This window comes from Odocoileus virginianus, chromosome 7, assembly GCF_023699985.2.
Source record: "Odocoileus virginianus isolate 20LAN1187 ecotype Illinois chromosome 7, Ovbor_1.2, whole genome shotgun sequence".
Classification (NCBI taxonomy): Eukaryota; Metazoa; Chordata; class Mammalia; order Artiodactyla; family Cervidae; genus Odocoileus; species Odocoileus virginianus.
Window position 1 is genome coordinate 17,222,267 of NC_069680.1, and position 24,937 is coordinate 17,247,203.

Consider the following 24,937-nt stretch of genomic DNA (forward strand, 5'->3'; position numbering starts at 1 on the left):
TACATACTCAGCTAGTAAGTATAAGCACTAAATGCTAAATTCTTGTTTAAAGAATGAATTATATATCAAACTAGTAGATCCAAAATGTGTTAGTAAGTACAGCGCTAAAAAAAAATGATAATACTGTAGAGCAATGACAGAATACATTTCTGAGAGCAAATTTACATTAGGATTTTATTCTATTTAAGCTATGTTTTCCTTTTTAAAATTCTTTTTTAATCCTTCATCTCCTTCTAGAAGAGTCCTGTTTTCTGAAATTTTGCTCCTAGTACATTTCCTGGCAAAGAGGAATTCTACTTCTTTCAGTATAAAACAAATAGGTTACCTGCAAAAAATACTGCCAACTCTCAACGAAAAACCAACTGTCTAGATTCTCCAATATCAGAAAGTTTAAAGGCCTCCCTTTCCTAAGGGACCAAACAGTTGTCCCTCTGCCACTCTCTCCAAGGTGAACACGGTGGCATCACTTCCTTATCAACAAGCTATCTTAGGTGCACAGATGCGCTCTCAGCATCCTCCTGGACAGACTGGTCCAGGCAAGCCCCATCCAAGGCAAACCAACGGCCTTCTGTCCAACTTGGGCAGGAAAGCTGCTCCCACTTCCTCGCTGCAGGCCAGCCATGATGAGCACAAGATGAATTAGGTTTGTAAACCTTGCAGGGGTACTTATTCAAAAAATAATGAGTCTATTAAAGGCTGGAGCCAGAACAAAATGCTGTTTTCTCCTATGCCTAAAGCAGGCACAAATTAGTTTCCGGAGAAAGGAAATATGTTCTGCCCCAATGTAATGCACACTGCTGATCACCTGGTCTAAAGTGATGTCAGGCTGTGTCTTCCAGGGCCAAGGGCCTGCCTGCATGAGGCCAAGAGCTTTTAGGCAGCGGACTAGTTCATTTCTGCATGCCCAGTTTGTGCAAATAGTAAGTGCTCAAGAAATATTCACTCAATCAAAGACTCTGCCCTGGGATCAAGGGGAGGGGACAGTGGTTAATGATGATTCAAGGAGTCAGAGAAGATGTCACTGAACATGGCCCTGTAAATGGAGATTAGAAAGGTAAGCAGAATCTCCTTTTCATTTTTACATGTACCAACACTCAAGACTTTTCCCATCACTCACATTGTAGCCAAGAACATATCCACCTGGACCACTCCATTCACCTGCCCTTTTCCCCAGCACACAAAAGCAAATCCAGAGAACCAGATGTTTCTTAACCTTGAGTTACTTTTCTATGTAACGGCCATGTACTGGGTTGGCCAAAAAGTTCGTTTAGGCCTTTCTACAGCATCTTTTGGACAACCCCAAAAGAACTTTTTGGCCAATCCAACATAATGATCAGCTGAAATTTCATTTCTTACCTCTTATACATTTAATTGAAAGATGGGATAAATTTAGAGAACAAAAATCAAAGAGGGAATAGAACGAGAAGAGACAAGAATATTGGTTCTTCACTGCAGAAAAGCACTGATCTTAGAAAAATGTGTTTCAAACATCCCAACCATGTGACAGAATGGCTCAGAACAGGAAGAAACTAGCTTTACTTCAGTTACAGCCAGGATTCTACCACCTCTTAAATCAAGCAAAAATAATTATCATACACACACACATTCACACACATGTTCACACACACACACGCAAAGCCACTGGCAGGCAACATCCGACAGTAATGATTTCACACTCAATTTATCTGGAGCTGGTTTATACCACATCACAGCAATTTCACCGGGTCAACTTGCTTTAGTTCACCTCTTCCTAAAGTAATGACCACCAATAACATTCCAACTCAGCCTGCAGCACTAGTAGGCTTAGAGTCCATGTGACTATAAAGTCCCTCACTAATTCTGGTGACTGGTGAGAGCAAAGGGCGTCCCTCATTAACCAGAAATGAAAGAACAGCTAAATGGTTCTTAGCATTCCTGTCTAGTCCAGAGAATGCAGACATAAGTGATTTTTTTCATGAAAGGTGATGAACTCAGTGCTACCAAAAATATATCCTTTACCAAAGAGATGGTGGAGATTCATACCATGGCAGAGTCTAGTCAGAATCTAACTGGCTACTGAGATCTGCCAACTTTAGGTCATGTTTCAAATTTCCAAGACAGGGAGATTCTTGAAGATGTCGTCACAAGGCCTGATAAGTTTTCAAACACTGGGTCTCCTGCATTGCAGGCAGGTTCTTCACTATCTGAGCCACCAGAGAAGCCCTCTTTCAAACACTGCTACCCCTCAAATGATGCACTGCACCTGGCCTCTAGGCTGTACGGGTGTCTTCTCGGAGCACCCCCAGATTAATTATCTCAAGGGGTTTGCTCAATGCTACACAGGAGACTCGGAGAATAGAAAGTTATTTTCCAATATTAGTTAGAAGCAAACAAAATTAAGGCATGAAACAGACATTCTGAATTACGAGCTGTTTGGATAATTTATGCAGTTATTCCCTTGAATTATTTTTATAGTTGAACTAGAATCCTACCTTCTCAGGAGAGATTGCATAAAAACATGTACAAAAAGGCATTCAAAGTACAGGAAACAGGCTTCCCTTGGGCCATTTAGTGGAGTTTAAAATTATTTATGAATTTGAGCAAATTCTGGGAGACAGTGGAGGACAGAGAAGCCTGCCGTGCTGCAGTTCGTGGGGTCACAAAGAGTTGGGCAAGACTTAGTGACTGAACAGCAATAACAACACTAGTGTGACCCTGTTTAGAAGTTTAAAAGTATTAGTTTGAAAGCTAAAATAAGAAGCACCGAGCACTTGTCCTTGATAGCTACCACCAACACATCCTTAGGGGCTGAAGATTCAATCAAGAGTCTCCATGTGCTTTTTGCCTGAATGCAAACACAGTGGCCTTTCAGAGAAACGAAAAATCTCAAGCACATCTGAGAACACTGCCCAGGGCCTGAAAGTGGGTTAGTCCAGATGACTGTGCAGTGGATGTAAAAGAGCAAACTTGTGCGTGAGATGTCATCAATAGCAAGACACGACCAGGGTCATTTAAGAGTAACACGTGGCTGAGGCTACTCCACACTCATGATCCCCTAGTGAGTGTGTCAAGGCCACCCCACTCTGGGGAGCCTCACCCTCCCCGAGTCCAGTCACAGGAACTGCCATTGTCTCCACGACCGGCCACTGGCCACGGCGAACGACCCAGGCTGGACAGGTGACCATGCCACAGCATAAGCACCTTCCCCAGGGTTTCCTGATATGAGCAGGGGAGAGAAAAATCCTCTTCCACTGAGGCTGAGATGCTCGGAGCCCCTGCAGCTGTGCCCGGTTCACGCAGGGAGAGGAGGCTGGTGAGCAAGAACACGCCTGCCGAGACAAGCCGGCAGCCCGGAGCACACCGACTGCATCCGAGGCCCTACTTGGGTCCCTCCAGCCCCATGAGCCTGGTTCTGCTTCAGCTGCTGTTAGAGGCTGAATTGGGTCCCCTAAGAAGATATGTTACAATTCTGATCCTCAACATCTCTGAATGTGTTCCGGTTTGGAAACGAGGTTGTTGCAGATGTAATTAGTTAAAATGAGGTCAGACCAGAGCTAGGTTGGCTCTTAATCCTGGATGGCTGGTGCTCTCATGAGAGGAGGAAAGGGAAACACACCCGTTTAATATGCCAGGTCACAAGGAGGCAGAGACTGCAATTATGCTGCCCCTTCCCGATGGCTCAGAGGTAAAGAATCTGCCTGCAAAGCAGGAGACACAAGTTCAATCCCTAGGTTGGGAAGATCCCCTGGAGAAGGAAATGGCAACTTCCCTCCAGTAGTCTTGCCTGGAAAATCCCATGTACAGAGGAGCCTGGTGGACTACAGTCCGTGGGGTTGAAAGAGCTGGACACGACTTAGTGACTAAACTACTAACCACAGCCAAGCCAAGGAGTGCCTGGGGCTCCCAGAATCTGGACCAGGCAAAAGGACCCTTCTCAGAGATCTCAGAGAGTGCCTGGCCCTGCCAACACCTTGACTGCAGACTTCTAGCCTCTAGAACTCTGAGAGACTAAACATCTGCTGTTTTAAAACCTCCCACTTTGTAGTACTTTGTGACCACAGCCTTAGGGCACTAATACCACTGGTTTGAGGTGAGTTTCTGTCACTTTTGATCAAAGGTGCTGTCTCTGAAAGTCAAATGGACTGGCCTTTCAGTTTTAGAAATTAAGACCTTTTTGTATCCAAATGCCTTGAGCAACACAAATAAGTGCTGTTTCCTCAAACTATTAAAAACAGATGGCCTACACAGCCACAATCCTTTAGTTTACATTAATACAACTTTCTTCCAAAAAAGTATACAAATAGATGGTGTTGGTAATCTGGATCTCATGCTGGATGCAGTCAAAGTTTGAAACTCTAACTCTCAAAGCTGGTTAATCTCAGAGCAAGGCCACCATTCAGCTGGCACCAACAGAACTAAAAACCTTTGGGAATTACAAAAGAGCATTTCCCTTCTGCTTCCTTTTCAATTAAAGTATCGGATATGCAAACACTTTTCTCATTAGCCTCTTATTTTGCTGAAATCGGCAAGAAAATTCCTAGAAGCCTTGCAGTTCTGTGATTTCTACGACTCATCTTAGACTTGCAAAGAACTCTGAACAGATGCCGTTCCTGGGGCTGCCAAGGTTCTCCTCAAAAAGCAGGGCTGCTGATTATGACAAGAATGAGGCAGGAGGGAAAACCTGAGGAGGAAGAACACTGATGCTTAGACAGAGGACGTGGAGTAAGCTAAACTGAGACTCCTACAAAGCATGTCTTCAGAATGTAACTGTGCTTGGAATAGCGGTTTTTGCAAATAGAATTAAGGTAAGGATCTTGAGACAAGGCCGTCCTGGGTTGGGGTGGGCCCTAAACCCAATGACAAGTTCTTAAAAGAAAAGAGAAGGGGAAACAGATCCAGAGACACAAAGAGGAAGGCCATGGGAAGATGGCAAAGATTGGAGTGATGTGTCCACAAGCCAAGGAATGTTTGGGATTACCAGCCACCATACCTGGGACGGAGCTTCCCAGGTGGCACTAGTGGTAAAGAACCTGCCTGCCAATGCAGGAGATGTAAGAGGTGCAGGTTTGATCCCTGAGTGGGAAAGATACCCTGGAGAAGAGCATGGCGACCCACTCCAGTCTTCTTGCCTGGAGAATCCCAAGGACAGAGAAGCCTGGCAGGCTGTGGTCCATATGGTTGCAAAGAGTCAGCCATGACTGAAGTGATTTAGCAGCAGCATACCTGGGGTGGGTTCTTTGTCAGAGCCACACAGCCTTCTTGTGTTTTCTAGGTCTCAATGTCCTTAACATTAAGAAGATCAGACCAGATCAAATCTATGGCACTTTCCTGCCATGATATTTCTAGGAGTCTTGAGCAGGAATTACCTTTAACACAGAAAAGCAGGTAGAGAGGAAATCTGACTGGCGCCAGGCCAGGTCCAAGAACCAGCCAACTAAGAGGCAGCCCATGTCAGTGTGAGTTCAGATTAGGCAAGGCCCCAATTACCAAGTGGCTCTGGGCTGGAAGTAGCATACGTGACCTCAGTCAGAAATTCCTTTCCAATACTCTCATTGCAAAGTCAGTTAAATTCAAACCATGAGACACAGTTATCATGAGCACACCCAAGACCATTACGGGGCTTGAGAGTTGTGTTAAAAAGTCAAACACAACTCCAGTTTTGCTCAGGAATGGTTAAAGGGCTAGGAGTGGCTGTGATGAATGGAGAAGCTGCGTCCCATGTTGGGGTTCACGACAGGGCACCTCTTGGTGGTCTCATCCCCAGTGCTGGACAGACTTTTGATGTATCACATCAATACATAGCACATGGACACCATCTTCCTGATTATCCTCCCATCAAGGAAAATGGGAACCAGCTGGGTTGGCCCCAGGTCTGGGTGAAACTTGGTTATGTGCCAAGGAAAGCTTTGACGGACCAGCCTGACAAGGCTGCAGGCTCTGCCCTGGAAGAGCTGTCATCAGGGCTTGTCGTGTGCTAGAAAGCTGAAGAGGCCAGACGATGAGGGACCTGCACCCAACACAGGCTGCCAGGTCCCCACCTGAACACTCACATTACCGGGCACAACCACAGAGCTGGACACACTGGGCCTGAGTGCAGAAATCTGCTTCCACATCAACTCTATGAAAACTCAGCAGTTTTCTCATCTTAGAATGGGCTTAGAGAATTACACTTATGTGTCAGCAAAGGCTTCTGATCTTCGCTTTCAACTTCAGCAACTAAACATCCTGTAGTCAACCAAAACGGCTGGTGGCAGCCATTTTTACGTGTTTCTAATGTAACCAAGTGCTTCCAAGTGCCTTCCCCTCCACTTGGTTAAGGCTCCCCTGGTGGCTCAGTTGGTAAAGAATCCACCTGAAATGCAAGAGACTGCCTGCAATGCAGGAGACCTGGGTTCAATCCCCGGGTTGGGAAGATCCCTTGGAAAGGCAACTGCAACCCACTCCAGTATTCTTGCCTGGAGAATTCCATGGACAGAGGAGCCCGGAAGGTTACAGTCCATGAGGTCGCAAGAATTAGGCACAACTGAGCAACTAAACCACCACCACCATGACTTGATTATGCTGAAAATATGGAAGAAAGACTGACACGTTTTATAATTTCAGGCTTTTGCCTAGTCTTTCTCACTTAAAACATTTACATATGACTGCTATGGTGATTTTTTTTTACTAGAAGCTTTATGCTTTAAGGAAAATCAAAGTAACACTGGGAGCTGAAGACAGGGAAACTGATTCCTCAGGATGCCCAGGAACCACCTTGGTTAAAGTTCATTCGGGTGACTCAACAATAGCTGAGCTTTTTACTAATGGATTTGCTTACACGAAAAAAATGAGAGTTTAAAGAACAATTAAGCCCTGTTTGTTAAAAAAAAAAAAACAGTGACTTAAGATATACAAGCTGATTGTCCTTAGAGATGAGCCTAGAGACTCATTTTTATAATATTTATATAATATTTCAAGTAATATTATAAATAATGTTTATAGTATGCTATAAGTAATGTTTATGAGCTCAAAGAATAAGGATGAGAGGGAGTACGTGGGGTGAGGTCTTAGGTTTCATTCATTTGGCAAAAGCTGATGGCGGGCCTGTGAGTTAGGCGCCAGACACCTGAGGAGTAGACAGGCCACAGAATCTGGGTTTTGAAGACAGACATCCTGGATTCAAACCTGGGCTCTGCCAGTAACCATTTGAATGCCATTGGGTGGCTGCTCTGAGCCTCAGTTTCCTTTTTTGAAATACAAAGGTGAGAGTTAATAGACAACGATGCACACTGATGAAAGGACTTTAATGAGAAATGTTTATAAAGTGCAAAGGCAGTAAGAACTTTCAACAACTACAGCCCACACCACCCTTTGTTAGATATTCCCACCCCGATGCTTACCCTACAGAAGTGTGCATGCATGAAGGGTGGCTAATTCCAAAAGAAGGGATTACAACAGGTGACACTGTTGGTGTAATGTGCCAGGTCAGCAGGGCATGGGGGAGAAAATCATGCAAGACCACTGTGCTGCGGAGCCAGGGGGCACCACAGAAGGAGGACACTTGGTTAGATTTAAAGGGAGTGAGAGATTACTAAGCAGATAGTCCCCAGTGCCTCCCTCCCTTGCTCCTCATTTATTCATTCATCTAGCCACCCACAATCCATTTATCAAGCATCTACATACCTTCCACGAGATACCATTTCATTTTACTTTACCAAAGTATAGTTGATTGACAATGTTGTGTTAAACTCTGGCATACAGCAAAGTGATTGCTGTGCTAAAGTCGCTTCAGTTGTGTCCAACTCTGCGACCCTATGGACCGTAGCCCGCCAGGTTCCTCTGTCCGTGGGATTCTCTAGGCAAGAATACTGGAGTGGGATGCCATGCTCTCCTCCGGGGGATCTTCCCAACCCAGAGATTGAACCATGTCTTTTATGTCTCCTGCACTGGCAGGCAGGTTCTTTACCACTAGCGCCATTCTTCTTCAGATTCTTTTCCATTATAGGTTATTACAAGATATTCAATCTATTTCCCTGTGCTATGGGCTTCCCAGTTGGTTCAGTGATAAAGAATGTACCTGCCAATACAGGAGACACGGGTTCGATCCCTGGGTCGGGAAGACCCCTGGAGGAGGAAATGGCAACCCACTCCGGTATTCTTGCCTGGAGAACCCATGGACAGAGAGCCTGGTGGGCTACAACTTATGGGGTCACAGAAAGCAGGACATGACTGACTGAGCATGCATGCCCTGTGCTATACAGTAGGACCTTGGTGTTCATCTATTTTATATCAGGTAGGGTCTATCTGTTAATCCCAAGCTCTTAATGTATCCCTCCCCTACCCTTTCCCCTATGGGAACTATAAGTTTGTTTCCTATGTCTGTGTGCCTGTTTCTGTTTGTAGATCCAATTGCAGATCCTATTTTAGGTGCTTGAAACATGGCAACACCTATCCAGCCACGGGTGACAGACAATGACATGTACACAAAGATGACTCTCAGATCATTGGGGGGGAAAGTGCCATGCAGGGCCAGGGGATACAAGATAACCCTGGGGAAGAATGTTGCAGGCAGAGGCAACGGTGAGTGCAAAGACTCTGAGATGGCAGGAGAGAGTGCCTAACGGACAGAAAGCAAGTTAGTGAGCTGAAGTGAATGGGGGAAGAGATGAAGGTGAGCAAGGGAACAAGAGCTTAACTGCAGAGGGCTGGCTAAGCCAAGAGAAGGTTTTACAGTAGGTCTTTACAGTTCTGAGTTAAAAGTCAAAACAAAAACCCACTCAGGCACATATTTTTTTCCTTATGCTTTAAAACTCTTTAAAAAAACTCAAAGAAAGACTGGAAATCTGCACCACCACCACCACCCCCCTGACGCGGCCCAGTCCTTTGGCCCTAAACTTAGTTATATAAGAACCAACACCTTTAATCTGTTGCCAGAACCAGATACACTTTGCATCCTAAACAAGTTGCCAAAACAAAGCAGACCTCTGGGCTAAAACTCTCTGTTAGAGGATGTTTTAAACTGTTCAAAACACACTTCTCTACCTTTTCAAGTGTGTTTATTTGGACAAGGTATACGGATATAAGCACGGATGCAAGGAGCCAGCTGCGGAGCCCCAAGACAAACCAACACAATTATTATCTAGCAGGAGGGAGAGATAAAAGCAGTCTGAAGTGTAAGCAAGCATTTCTGCTTCATCTAATGTTTATGGGCCAAAAATGACCTCCGTGTGAACCAGCAATGCTGAGAAGGACACAGACACGTATTTGCCAAAGATATTCTGGACTTGGTGAACAAGAAAAGCAGTGGGGTTTGTTTCCTCTTTTATTAGGGCCCCCTCCCTGCAAGGTCACAATTTAAGCCTGGGCAGCCAAGACAGTGGTTAGACTCATTCTTGCCCATATAGACGCATACCAGAGGTTCTGCTTTAGAAAAGGGAGCAGGGCAATGTTATGTGGTAGCCAGGAAGGGAAGGGAAAATGGATACACGTGTATGTATGGCTGAGTCTCTCTGCTGTGCACCTAGAACTATCACAACATTGTTAACCAGCAATAAGTGAAGTCGCTCAGTCATGTCTGACTCTTTGCGAGCCTATGGACCATAGCCTACCAGGATCCTCAGTCCATGGGATTTTTCAGGCAAGAATACTGGAGTGGGTTGCCATTTCCTTCTCCAGGGGATCTTCCCGACCCAGGGACCGAACCCAGGTCTCCTGCATTGTAGGCAGATGCTTTACTGTCTGAGCTACCAGGGAATACTCCAATATAAAATAAAAAGTTAAAAAAAAAAAAAGAAAGAAAATGAAACTGGGGATAGTCCTTGAATCTCAGTATTAAGAATATCTTGGGCTCTTTTACCTACCACCATTGCATCTTTACATCCTGCATATCCAGGCACATTTCAAGTTATTTGCCTCACCTGGATACCCCACAGCCTAATACCTGATTCAAGAAACATGGGCTCTTTTAAGTAGCATCATTCTGACTTCCCAGTAGATATTTCTAACTCTCTAAGACTTCATGCTCCAACACATAGAGCATATAAGGCTTTTTTTTTTTTTTCCCCATTTGTGATCTACATGCTCATTTGACTGGATAATTTTCTTGAAAACAAAGAGAATGGGAATGCATTGCCTTTGGATCAAGTCCTAGGGATAGTAATCTCTTTCTCTTACCAAAGCCACAAGGCAGCTTTAGCATGTAGGGCTTCAAATATAAGAGCAGAAGTCTAATTTCTGGGCTTCATGAAAAAAAATTTATAACGTCCTCCCCTTTAATTCTACAACGCCCAGAACCACTTTTCCTAAATCCTTAAAAGACTTCCTGGTAGTCCTTCAAACAGTAAAGGCTGCTTGGATGGGGACTGGATTTCTCCTTTTGAAAAAAAATACACAGAAGAGACTACATGGACAGGACCCAGGTTGTAGACATGTGAGTTTCTTGCAGACCAAGCTCCCAGGTGGTCTTTTAAGGAGAATCACTGACATTCGCTTGTTTATTCATCATTTACTGAGCAGACAACACTGGTAGGCCCTGTTCTGTTAATACATCCTGGTGATAAAACGGACCTAATACTAGCGTTCTCTGTATTCACAGATCCTAGGTCTAGTGAATGAGGGGGTGGATTTTCAAATAAGGAGATGCTTTCAAGAGAGTACAAGGTGCTGGTTACATAGGTACCTCCAGGTAGAGGTAAATGAAGATTTTGTTTTATAATGAAACACAGAAAACTCCATGATCCATTCCAACCCCATCACCAAGAATGACTCCAACAAGCAGAGGTGTTTCCTGATAAACTCAACCAATGTCAGGCTCCACCCTTACCCCAACTGGGGGGACCCCGAGGGAGGTTCCCTCCCAGCGTGGCCTGTGGCAGCTACCTTGTAATGTATTGTGGTGTTTAGAGCATCTCATGATGTTCTTAGAGTAATGCCAACAAAATGTGACATTATCACTCGTGTACCAAAGCTGTTTAATAAAGGTATACTTATAAAATTTAAAGCTATAATTGGAACATAAGTCCACCAAAAAAAAGTGAAGTAGAACTAAGCAAAATTGGCTATTTCAGAAGTTTTGTCCCAGTATTTGTTACAATTTCATTCATGTTTGTAATCTGTTAACTTCTGAGAGCAAACAACAATAGCATATGCAAAAGGTGTAAGAAAACTTTTAAATGGAAAACATTCCAGCCATTGCCTTCTTTTGTTATCTGTGAATTGGAAAAAGGCTGTGACTATTTCATTTCATTGACAAAACGAGACCCAGACAACCATAAAGTTTGAAACTCGCTGGTGCAGAGGGGAAAGGAACAAAAGAGAAGGAAGCACTACAGGTTCCAGAAGAAACACCAGATAGGTGTGCCCAGATTTACATAAAGCTCACATATCAAATAACCCCTGTATTTACAGACCTGACAAGTTCTGGGTAATTATTTGCCTTATAAAATGTGCTATGAGGTTCTTTTTTTTTTTTTTTTAATAGTGCATTCCTGGGATGCACTTTTAGAGAAGTTTGATCAGGAATTGTATCAGACATACGTATTTTTGTTGTTGTTCAGTTGCTAAGTTGTGTCCTACTCTGCAACCCCATGAACTGCAGCATGCCAGGCTTCCCTGTCCTTCACCATCTCCCGGAGTTTGCTCAGACTCCTGTCATTTGAATCAGTGATGTCATTCAACCATCTCATCCTCTGTCACTCCCTTCTCCTCCTGCCTTCAGTCCTTCCCAGCATTAGGGTCTTTTCCAATGAGTCAGCTCTTGGCATCAGGTGGCCAAAGTACTGGAGTTTATGTGTGTGTTAGTTGCTTAGTCATGTCTAACTCTACAATCCCATGGACTGTAACCCCTATGGCCAGTTCACGTTGATGTATAGCAGAAACCAACACAAGATTGTAAAGCGATTATCCTTCAATTAAAAATAAATAAATTTTAAAAAATAGGCCCACAAAGGCCCATGAGGGGAGAGGCTGGAAGAAGGATATATACCCAGAACAGTGCTTACCCCAGCTCCCTGACCCAGCCCAGGATGTGACTTCAAACAAAAAGAAAACAAAGACCAAAATGCAGGACAAAATATTTGTTCTGTTCCTGTTCTTTTGATAAACACCCTCCCTTGGGGTCACGCCTCCCTGTCATGGTCCTCCCAGTGGGTCTCAAAAGTGGTTACTTAATGGTTCTCAATTGGGGGGTGATTTTGCCCCACACAGAACATTTGGCAATGTCTGGAGACATTTTCAGTTGTTGAGCTGGGGAAAGAATTGCTACCATCATGTAGAGGTTGGGTACCAGGGACGCTGCTAAACACTGGACTCTTCCCCACAACAAAGAATCATCCTATCCAACATATCCGTGGCACTGACTTGAGAAACCTGGTACATATGGGGTAAAATCATGATCGTCCCTCTAGACAGCTGGTATGAGTCCAGAGTATTTTGGACTTTTCCGTAAATCAGGCTTCCCTGGTGGCTCAGTGGTAAAGAACCCGCCTGCCAATGCAGGATACATGGGTTTGATTCCTGGGTCAGGAACATCCCCTGGAGGAGGAAATGGCAACTCACTCCAGTATTCTTGCCTGGAGAATCCCATGGACAGGGGAGCCTGGCGGGCTACAGCCCATGGGGTCACAAAGAGTCCGACACGACTTAGCAACTGAACAACAACAACAATCCTTTTAAATTAACTACTATTTATTTAGAGGGGAAATCTTGCAGACCTCTGTTGTCATGATATGATATTCCCTGAACCAGCTGGATAAGTCACTGATACAAGGGTTAAACTCACTGACACAGGAAAATGCTGCAGGAACCCACCTGAAAACACTAGGTTGAAATGGGCATTCACAGCTTGTTTCAAAGAGGCTGGGGCCAGGCCTCACACTTAGTCTTAAACAGCCTTCTCAGAAGTAATTTATACCAATGAGCCGTAGCAAATTCACCTCTTCTGTAAGTCCATCATGACTCAACAAGCCTTTTGATCCATTGTAGAATGGCAACAGTATTTTAATTAGTTATTTTCACTTACTTGTCAGAACCTGTTTGGATAATCTAAATAACTTCACATCCTCTTAACATACCTCCTGAGACTGTCTCAGAGAAAACAGGCTCAATTTTCTCTTAAAGCCCCAATCCCAGTTAAGGGATAGAGGAGGCTGCCATGGCAACCCCACTCCTGCTGACTTTTGGCTAGACTCACTTTTTTTTTAACCTTTCCCAAATCATAAATACATTTCTTTCATGGTTAAGAAGATTTTTCTTGTCTCCTTCCTTCTTGCGCACTTTAAAACATCTTTTTATTTTCCTCAAAAATAAACTTTGGAGCATGGTTTGACTAATAACTAGGTTTTCAGAAAAACTGTTTGCATTAGAATAAGGCAAGAATCTCTAGATTTCTTACATTTCCTGCCCAAAGATGGTAAAGTGAGACCACATTCAAGCTCTTTCACCTGTAACAAAATGTGAATAATACACAAATGTTTTACTTCCTCATATTCATTCATGGGAAGCTTCTTAAAGAAAAAAAAAAAATACACATCTATAGTAACAGATAAATTGATTCAATTCCTCTCACTCCTTTGACCACCAGATCCTCTAACTATGATTCTTAAATTCTTTCATCTCAAATATAAATTTCATGGAGCTCTACAACTACAGACAATCAAACAAAACACTCTGGAAACCACTCTCCTTTCTACCTTGGGGTAGCAGCCTGAAAAAACACAAACATTGTTTAAATGGTCAATAAACTATTCCTCTCATTCAAATAACCTGCCTTTTCCTGCTCTTTATTACCAGATTGATTTTTTTTTTAAAGCTCCATAGTTTATCTTGCATCACAAGCAAAAAGTTTAAGCAAAATGTCCTTCAGACCACTGTAAGTGGTCTCTGGGGCCAGCATCCTGCCCATCCCATCTGGAGGACCCTGGGGGTCTCCGATGTTGCCCAGGAAGTCGGGCATTTCACGTCTGCCCTGCAAAGCCAAGGATGCCTCCAGAAATGTAGCTTTACCTCGAGTCCGGGTTCCTTTTCTCCTACTTCGGTTCCTGGCTGTTCTGAGCAGGGACCTCCTCTGGGCTTCAAACCCACAACACTGCCAAGAGGCTTGTAAACGCCAGACCTCAGCCCGCGAGACCGGGGCTCCCTGCCCGCCTGGGGGACAGGAGCGAGCTCCCCTCTGAAGCGAGACTAACGAAACCTGTGTGTCTCCGGAGACGCACACCGGAAAAAAGAACAGACTAGTGCAGGCGTTCCCACCCTCCCTCTCCCGCTGCACTTAACTAGTTAAACACACACAGCCTCCACTAACGGACCAGTCCATGTGTCTGAAAAAGGAGGGGGAGAGGTTTTCTTTCTTTTTTTTAAACTGCAGGTGGGGAACGTACCATTCCTACACATTCACCCACACTTGTCTGCACCACTGATCAGACAGTGATTGTCCCCGAAGCAGAGGCTTGCACTGAAACTAGAGTCTTGTACTTTTAAAGTTTCTTTCTTAGATTTGAGAGGATGGAAAGATATACAACCATCAAAGAGCCTCCTCTCCTAAGTCACTGCATCGGAGACACACTATATGCACCCTTTACACAAGTGTAATAAAACAGTGCAACTTGATTTTGGTTTCCACTTGTTATTCAGAATTTTTGTATTTCAGAATGTTCATATTTTTTCAGAGAATTGTGATCCCCACCCCCAAACTTCACTTATCAAGCCTCCACGATTCATGTTGTTGGTACATTTCATCTTGTGTTCCCCATTGCAGCAAAAATTACTAGTACCTACATTCCAGGTACTTTACACACCTTACCTCACTGTCCACTAAACCTACAGAAATCCCAGGTGAACCCAGCTCTGCATATTTGTAAACGGACAGATGGAACCCGAAGCCTTCTACCAGGCTAGCCCGGCCCCTTTTCTGAAGCCTTTCTTTAGGAGTAAGGCAAGACTCTGTTACAACTCTTGTCATTTTTAACAAGACTTAAGTGATTTAGGGGAATTTTTCATAGAGATTTGCTCGTAAAGATCAGCTAATAAAAAGACTTTTGCATGGAATCTAAATTGGTTTGGAAACAATCCCAAACATTGCTGAAGAAATGTAAAGATTTCAGCAATAAAACAGTGCTTCTAAAATGAAGAGGAAGCTACTGGGTTACACATTATAACTACAGGGGATTAGCTAAATTTCTAGTGCATTTTCCTTCCAAGAAGTCTTTAGGAATGTGCTTTCTCCACACCCTTGTCAGGCCAGTTTCTGTAAATTTGATCTGTAGCCCCCTGGCCCTACCAGAATCACCAGAGCATGCTAACATGCAGATTTCCAGCCCCAGCTTGGACCCCTATTATCACTGGGTGAGCTCTGATCATCCATACTTTAAACAAGATATCCAGGTGATTTCAGAACGTTGTCTCTTGTTTGGGATATTAGTAGGCAGTCCACTGTTTGTCAGAGGAGGGAAGGAGTCCTTCCTTACAAAGGAAAAAGGGAAACCCAGCCAGTCCCCCAGGCACAGGGCTAGAAATACTGAAACCTAAGAACTGGGGTCACCGCCTTCCAGACTTCATCCTCGTCTACTCTCCCATATTTGGAGTATCAGCTCCTCTTTCAGACTTTATTTCTTTAGCCATCTCTACATCTTCTGGGATGGAGAGAAAGAGGATGGTTGTTTCATCTGCAAATTTACCAAGCAGATTTCCAATTGAAGTAATTAGCCTCCAACTAATAAAAATAAATGAAAAAAATAAAAAATAAAAATAAAAGACAGTGACGTTGGGTTAAAGTAAAACAACATGAAAATTTAATTATGGGTTGTTTTTAAAGTCATCCCTAAAACAAGAGAAAAATGGGAAATAAAAAGAAAAAATCCCAGGGATTTCCCTGGTGTTCCAGTGGCTAAGACTGTATTCCCAATGCAGGGCTAACAGGTTCTATAGCTGGTCAGGGAACTAAAAAAAAAAAAAAAAAAAAGAAAGAAAAATGTCCCAAATCACCAGCAGATGGAATCAAAAGTTTCAAGAAGCCTGCCTGAATGGGTAGCCCTTAATGAACAGTAATGAGGTGACTTTCCTGTCAACCTGACTAGTCTACATTCACATGGATGTGATTATGGGGAAGAAAGTGAAGAGTAAAGAACTGAAATGTGAGCAGAGGGGTCTGCTGGATGGAAATGTTCTAAGACTGCATTGTGATGATGGTTGCACAACTCTGTGAATTTACTAAAGATGGTTGAATTACTTCACCAGGGTGAACTGTAAGGGATGTAAACAAATGTGTTACTAATCAAAGCAGCAGTTGGTTAACACCTGTTCCAAAGGGACTCAGTTTATATCACAGAGCTGATATTGGAGCAATAACAATTGTAGAGGCTAAGATGCCTCTTCCTCGTCATCCCAGATACTATGTAGGGCCCCATCTAGGCAGATGTGCTGGGCATTATACAAAGCAGTTCCATAGGAAAGACAAAAACTCCAGGAGTCTACAGACCACACTCAGGTGGATGTAATAAACAACACTGACAGGAGAAAGACTGTGGGCATTTATTTCCCACTTGAGGGAAAACAAACTGGTAATTAGTAAGATGGTGAGGAATTTATGCCCAAAGAGTATGCAAAGGCCACGACAAAAATTAATAATGGGAAAAAAGAAGCATTCATCAACAAATCTTTATTTCATAGCTGCTAGATGCTTTAAATGGAGTAGGAAATGGCAACCCACTCCAGTATTAAAAAGGAATACAAAATACTTGCTGAAATGGCAAGTTGAATGAAATGGCAGGTTGAATTCATGGGCATGTAGATGTCAATAGTTAAGCGATCTAAGAAAATTTCAAAAGAAAGCATCAGCGTGAGTATCAACTTGTGCACCTTAAATAATCAGACTTAACTCCATCAGAGAGTAAATGATGGGGGTGAGCCTGACTCCATTCAGACAGGAAGTTATGAGCTCATTTAATGTACTGTGTGTGTGAGTCGCTCAGTAGTGTCCGGCTCTTTGCAACCCCATGGACTGTAGTCCACCAGGCTCCTCTGTCCATGGGATTCTCCAGGCAAGAATACTGGAGTGGGTTGCCATTTCCTTCTCCAAGGCATCTTTCTGACCAAGGGATTGAACCCAGGCCGTCTGCATTGCAGGCAGATTCTCTACCACCTGAGCCCCAGGAAAGCCCAATTTAATGTACTAAACTTTTACAAAAATCTGTCTCTTTATAAAGGAAGAAAATGGGAAAAAAATTCTTGAAGCACTGTATGTTAGACACTGTACATTAGACACAGGTGACTCATTTATAATCTGATTTAAGACTTTAAGAGGCAAAGATTATCCATATTTTACAAATGAGCATGCTGAGGTTCAGAGAGTTTAAGCAACTGGCTACCCATTGCTTGGCTCTAAGTGTAGGTACTATAATCAAATCCTGGGGTGTCTGGCAGTGTTAGTTCTTTCTACTAACCACTCTTCCCTCTCTCACCTTGCCTAAAGCCACTTCAAGCTCCAGAATTCCTCATCCTATGTTTCCAAGATGACTGCAGCTTTGCGTTTACCTGCAGGGCCATGAAAACTTTTAGGTGGTATATAAACAGTTTTCATTTGCAAGGCCAGTCCAAAGTGTCCTTTTGGGAAAGGGATTAGTGAACCAGTTCATTTCTGCCAGGCTGGAGAGGCACTAGCCCTCACTGTCACTCCTGGCAAACTCCAAGCAGGTCCATCTGCTGGAATTGGCAAGGCAGCCTTCACAAGACAGAAAGCCGTGAGGTCCAGGAAGAAAGACGTTCAGGTGGAAAACAAGAGAGGAGGAAGCCTGTTCCTAGTAGGACAGGCAGAAGGGCAGCATCACTGCCTGGGCCAAGGGGACCCAAGGAGCCCATCTCCCCTAGAGCACTCTCCATCTCCTGGACCATGTGGAATGTCTCACATCCTCACCTAGAGGAAGAGAAGTCGTCCTAGTGACCTGAAGATGATGCCACGCTTCTTTCTTTCTCTCTCTCTTCCTCTCCCTGCACCCCATCCCCCCTACTCTCTAGCTGCTTAGGGTCTTAGTTGCAAGTACCCAGGATATTTAGTTGCAGCATGTGAGATCTAGTTCCCTGACCAGGGATTGAACCCGGACTCCCTGCACCTGGATTGCAGGGTCTTAGGCACTGGACCACCAGGGAAACTCCAATAGTTCCATGTTTCAATGTCTAACAGTCCCCCACCTCCAGTTGTACATTTGCTACAAGAGACTAAGTGGACAAAATATAAGGACACAATAGAGCCAAGGTAACTCAATATACCACCTTTTGTCTGAGTTTTCATGAATCCAGAAGCTAGAGGTGATTTCTTGAGACCTGAAGGGTTGTCACAGTCCTCCCCACCCCCACCCACCCCCCCCCCCCCCAGAGACAAAACCTGAATTTCAGGAGAGGGGCTTGATCTGGGCATAGAAAGCCCATCTACCATCAACCAGGTGGGCAGATCCAAGAGGGTTACAGGCATTTTCTAATAGGGATGACCTTTCAGATGGAGAAATGGATTCAGATGAACCCACAAAAGTCAGTGCACTTCATAATTAAAATAATGCTAGTCACTGATGGAAAAGATATAATATTTTAATTTTTCAAGCTTACACCCTGACTGATTACAAAAATGATTTGAAGTGGAAAATGTCACACAATAAGGATGCAATTAAACCAAATGGTAGCATGAAGGCAAAAGAAACAAACAAGGGAGGAAAAAAGTGACCCAAGACATCAGTCACAAGAGCAAATGGAGATAAACTGCTCACTCTCACCTGCCTGCACCTGTTCCTTCCTCAAGATCCAAAGCTGACTTCTAACAATTGACAAGAATCTCTTTTAAACCCCAGGGCATTTATGACGTGTGCCTCTGATTAGGCCCTCACACAACTGCGGGCCCCTAGTTATCTTGTGTACTGAGATATGTTATCAAAGATTGAACTCTCTTTCTGCTCCGCCAAGAAAAGATCATGACAATTACCTTGGAATTCACTGAAGGTCCCCTCTGCAGGGCAGGTGAAGCACCTGGAATCGATCCCTTAGAAGAAGGGGTATACAAAAGACAAAGGCTGGCTGAATGGATACAAAAGCAAGACCCCTATATATGCTGTCTACAAGAGACCCACCTCAAAGCAAGGGACACATACAGACTAAAAGTGAAGGGCTGGAAAAAAATATTCCACGCAAACGGAGACCAAAAGAAAGCAGGAGTCGCAATACTCATATCAGATAAAATAGACTTTCAAATAAAGGCTGTGAAAAGAGACAAAGATGGACACTACATAATGATCAAAGGATCAATCCAAGAAGAAGATATAACAATTATAAATATATATGCACCCAACACAGGAGCACCGCAATATGTAAGGCAAACGCTAACGAGTATGAAAGAGGAAATTAATAGCAACACAATAATAGTAGGAGACTTTAATACCCCACTCACAACTATGGATAGATCAACTAAACAGAAAATGAACAAGGAAACACAAACTTTAAAGGACACAATGGACCAGCTAGACCTTATTGACATCTATAGGACGTTTCACCCCAAAACAATCAACTTCACCTTTTTCTCAAGTGCACACGGAACCTTCTCCAGAATAGATCATATCCTGGGCCATAAATCTAGTCTTGGTAAATTCAAAAAGATTGAAATCATTCCAGTCATCTTTTCTGACCACAGTGCAGTAAGATTAGATCTCAATTACAGGAAAAAAATTATTAAAAATTCAAACATATGGAGGCTAAACAACACGCTTCTGAATAACCAACAAATCATAGAAGAAATCAAAAAAGAAATCAAAACATGCATAGAAATGAATGAAAATGAAAACACAACAACCCAAAACCTATGGGACACTGTAAAAGCAGTGCTAAGGGGAAGATTCATAGCATTACAGGCCTACCTCAAGAAACAAGAAAAAAGTCAAATAAATAACCTAACTCTACACCTAAAGCAACTAGAGAAGGAAGAAATGAAGAACCCCAGGGTTAGTAGAAGGAAAGAAATCTTAAAAATTAGGGCAGAAATAAATGCAAAAGAAACTAAAGAGACCATAGCAAAAATCAACAAAGCTAAAAGCTGGTTTTTTGAAAAAATAAACAAAATTGACAAACCATTAGCAAGACTCATTAAGAAACAAAGGGAGAAGAACCAAATTAACAAAATTAGAAACGAAAATGGAGAGATCACAACAGACAACACTGAAATACAAAGGATCATAAGAGACTACTACCAGCAGCTCTATGCCAATAAAATGGACAACTTGGAAGAAATGGACAAGTTCTTAGAGAAGTATAACTTTCCAAAACTGAATCAGGAAGAATTAGAAGATCTTAACAAACCCATCACAAGCAAGGAAATCGAAACTGTAATCAGAAATCTTCCAGCAAACAAAAGCCCAGGACCAGATGGCTTCACAGCTGAATTCTACCAAAAATTCAGGCAAGAGCTAACACCTATCTTACTCAAACTCTTCCAGAAAATTGCAGAAGAAGGTAAACTTCCAAACTCATTCTAAGAGGCCACCATCACCCTAATTCCAAAACCAGACAAAGATGCCACCAAAAAAGAGAACTACAGGCCAATATCACTGATGAACATAGATGCAAAAATCCTTAACAAAATTCTAGCAAACAGAATCCAACAACATATTAAAAAAATCATACACCATGACCAAGTGGGCTTTATCCCAGGAATGCAAGGATTCTTTAATATCCGCAAATCAATCAATGTAATACACCACATTAACAAATTGAAAGATAAAAACCATATGATTATCTCAATAGATGCAGAAAAAGCCTTTGACAAAATTCAACATCCATTTATGATTAAAACTCTCCAGAAAGCAGGAATAGAAGGAACATACCTCAACATAATAAAAGCTATATACGACAAACCCACAGCAAGCATCACCCTCAATGGTGAAAAATTGAAAGCATTTCCCCTGAAATCAGGAACAAGACAAGGGTGCCCACTCTCACCACTACTATTCAACATAGTTTTGGAAGTGCTGGCCACAGCAATCAGGGCAGAAGAAGAAGTAAAAGGAATCCAGATAGGAAAAGAAGAAGTGAAACTCTCGCTGTTTGCAGATGACATGATCCTCTACATAGAAAACCCTAAAGACTCCACCAGAAAATTACTAGAGCTAATCAATGAATACAGTAAAGTTGCAGGATATAAAATTAACACACAGAAATCTCTTGCATTCCTATACACTAACAATGAGAAAACAGAAAGAGAAATTAAGGAATCGATACCATTCACCATTGCAACCAAAAGAATAAAATACTTGGGAATATATCTACCTAAAGAAACAAAAGACCTATACATAGAAAACTATAAAACACTGATGAAAGAAATCAAAGAGGACACAAACAGATGGAGAAATATACCGTGTTCATGGATTGGAAGAATCAATATTGTCAAAATGGCTATTCTACCCAAAGCAATCTATAAATTCAATGCAATCCCTATCAAACTACCAAAGGTATTTTTTACAGAACTAGAACAAATAATTTCACAGTTTGTATGGAAATACAAAAAACCTCGAATAGCCAAAGTAACCCTGAGAAAGAAGAATGGAACTGGAGGAATCAACCTGCCTGACTTCGGACTATACTACAAAGCCACAGTCATCAAGACAGTATGGTACTGGCACAAAGACAGAAATATAGATCAATGGAACAGAATAGAAAGCCCAGAGATAAATCCGCGAACCTATGGTCACCTGATCTTCGACAAAGGAGGCAAGGATATACAATGGAAAAAAGACAACCTCTTTAACAAGTGGTGCTGGGAAAACTGGTCAACCACCTGTAAAAGAATGAGACTAGAACACTTTCTAACACCATACACAAAAATAAACTCAAAATGGATTAAAGATCTAAATGTAAGACCAGAAACTATAAAACTCCTGGAGGAGAACATAGGCAAAACACTCTCTGACATAAATCACAGCAGGATCCTCTATGACCCACACCCCAGAATTTTAGAAACAAAAGCAAAAATAAACAAATGGGACCTAATGAAACTTAAAAGCTTTTGCACAACAAAGGATACTATAAGCAAGGTGAAAAGACAGCCCTCAGATTGGGAGAAAATAATAGCAAATGAAGCAACAGACAAAGGATTAATCTCAAATATATACAAGCAACTCCTCCAGCTCAACTCCAGAAAAATAAATGACCCAATCAAAAAATGGGCCAAAGAACTAAACAGACATTTCTCCAAGGAAGACATACGGATGGCAAAAAAACACATGAAAAGATGCTCAACATCACTCATTATCAGAGAAATGCAAATCAAAACCACAATGAGGTACCATTATACACCAGTCAGGATGGCTGCTATCCAAAAGTCTACAAGCAATAAATGCTGGAGAGGGTGTGGAGAAAAGGGAACCCTCTTACACTGTTGGTGGGAATGCAAATTAGTACAGCCACTATGGAAAACAGTGTGGAGATTCCTTAAAAAGCTGGAAATAGATCTGCCATATGACCCAGCAATACCACTTCTAGGCATACACACTGAGGAAACCAGATCTGAAAGAGACACGTGCACCCCAATGTTCATCGCAGCACTGTTTATAATAGCCAGGTCATGGAAGCAACCTAGATGCCCATCAGCAGACGAATGGATGAGGAAGCTGTGGTACATATACACCATGGAATATTACTCAGCCATCAAAAAGAATTCATTTGAATCAGTTCTAATGAGATGGGTGAAACTGGAACCCATTATACAGAGCGAAGTAAGCCAGAAAGATAAAGACCATTACAGTATACTAACACATATATATGGAATCTAGAAAGATGGTAACGATAACCTTATATGCAAAAAAAAGAAAAAAGAGACTCAGATGTATAGAACAGACTTGTGGACTCTGTGGGAGAAGGCGAGGGCGGGATGTTTCAAGAGAACAGCATCGAAACATGTATATCTAGGGTGAAACAGATCACCAGCCCAGGTTGGATGCATGGGACAAGTGCTCAGGCCTGGTGCACTGGGAAGACCCAGAGGGATGGGGTGGAGAGGGAGGTGGGAGGGGGGACTGGGATGGGGAATACATGTAAATCCATGGCTAATTCATTTCAATGTATGACAAAAACCACTGCAATGTTGTGAATAATTAGCCTCCAACAAATAAAAAAAAATAAAAAAAAATAAAAAAAAAAAAATAAATAAATAAAAAAAAAAAAAAAAGAAGAAGGGGTATAGTCTTCTCTTTTAGGTTTATTGTGGTGAAGGAGATACGAACAGAGCCAGGGATGGAACAGGTGGGGAACAACAGGAAGGGAAAGGATGGATGCTCTGAGTCCATGAGAACACAGACACATATGCCTTCTGAGGCTCAGGATGTGCTGGGTCCAGGAGAGGAGAATGGACAACTCTGAGGGGTCATCACATCTGTGCTCAGAACAGTGGCCAGCCCAGAGACCCATCCCATCGCTGAACTTGCTGGCCACCTGTCTAGGCAGGCTGCCTCTCTGCTCTTGGGTCCTAGCTTTTTCTTTTTTTAATTAGAGTATAATTGCTTTACAATGTTGTGTTATTAGTTTCTGCTGTTCAATGAAGTGAATCAGCTGTATGTATACATCTATCCCCTCCTTCTTAAACCTCCTTCTCCCGCTCCCCAAGCCCACCCATCTAGGTCATCACAGAGCACCCAGCTGAGTGCCCTGTGCTACACAGCAGGCTCCCACTAGGGTCCTAGCTATTTCTAAAGTTCAATAACACCACTAAAGACTAAAGATGCTGCAATAGCTTTGGGTACTCACGGGCCCTAGGGGTGCCCTGAACCCTGATTCCTAATTTTGGACTCAGACACCCTATTACTTTTAGAAATGTATGCCTTATCTATCTGAGAATGAGTCCTGAATCTCACATCTGTGGCCCCTGAGGCAGGGCCACTAGCACGTGCTCAGTACTTCTTGCTGATTTCTCAGGAAGAGTCATGCTCCCCGACTTGGTTCAGCTGTCACCCCACCCCCATACTTCACCAGCAAGAAGCTAAACTCTCTGAAGTGGAATAACACTGAAAAACAAAACATCTTTTTAACTCAAAATACAAACTCTTTTCAAAACGTCATTTCCGGAGAAAAAAGCCCTTCCATTTGTGCTGGCAGAAATGGGGTGACTTTTTAAAATAAATATCGAACCTTTACTGCCTGTGAACAGTCTTCTGTTACCCTGGCAACATATTTCCTCTCATCATTAATGTAGGACAAAGTGGATAACTTTGGGTGAATCAGAGAAATTTTCCTCCAACCATTTGTCATGTCAGTGTGCTTCCTGTGTCTACTGGGCTGATTCCTAATCTATTAATGATGCAGGGAAGAAAATATTAGCACCAGGTTATTATCTGCAAATAGGATATAGTGACCAATGCATCATAAACCATACTTCAGACTTAAACTTGAGTTTCCTTTCCCACGCTGGGGAGATTATATGTTAATCAGGTCACACACTATGATCAAGGGCACAGTTCTGTGCAATGACAACCTATGAGCATGCGAGGGCATGAAAGTTTAAAGCCCACACAGGAAAGAAGCTCACAGACAATCTGGCATGAAGACATTTATTGACTTGAATCTCTATTCTTGTCCCTTGCATGTGTGTGTGCTAAGTCACTTCAGTCCTGTCTGACTCTGTATGACCCCATGGACTGTAGCCAGCCAGGCTCCTCTGTCCATGAGATTCTCCAGGCAAGAATACTGGAGTGGGTAGCCATTCCCTTCTCCAGGGGATCTTCCTGACCCAGGAGTCAGACCTGGGTCTCCTGCATTGCAGGCAGATTCTTTACTGTCTGAGCCCCAAGGGAAGCTCATTCTTGTTCTTTATCCACTCCCTAGTAAGTGAAACCATCAAAGACTGGAAGAAAGGAGAGGGGGAAAGGAGAAGGGACTAACCTGGCTACTAATTATGCTAAAGATTTTCATGCCTTTATTTTCAAATCCTGCAGCTCTATGAGGTAGCAATTAGCAGCCTCATCTT

At 42.8% G+C, this 24,937-nt stretch overlaps 1 protein-coding gene across 10 annotated transcripts in view; it reads right to left on the reverse strand.

Annotated features, from left to right (window-relative positions):
- The window catches only part of ABLIM1 (actin binding LIM protein 1), a 325,950-nt gene that overhangs the window by 71,806 nt on the left and 229,207 nt on the right, over window positions 1–24,937 (reverse strand). The window contains exon 1 of one of the 10 annotated variants that reach the window (XM_070470246.1): window positions 13,960–14,151. The exons of the other annotated variants lie outside the window; for them this stretch is intronic. The gene's annotated coding sequence lies outside the window, so the exon portion shown is untranslated. Of the gene's footprint in view, window positions 1–13,959; window positions 14,152–24,937 lie in introns of those variants that run through there. 10 annotated transcript variants of the gene reach the window in all.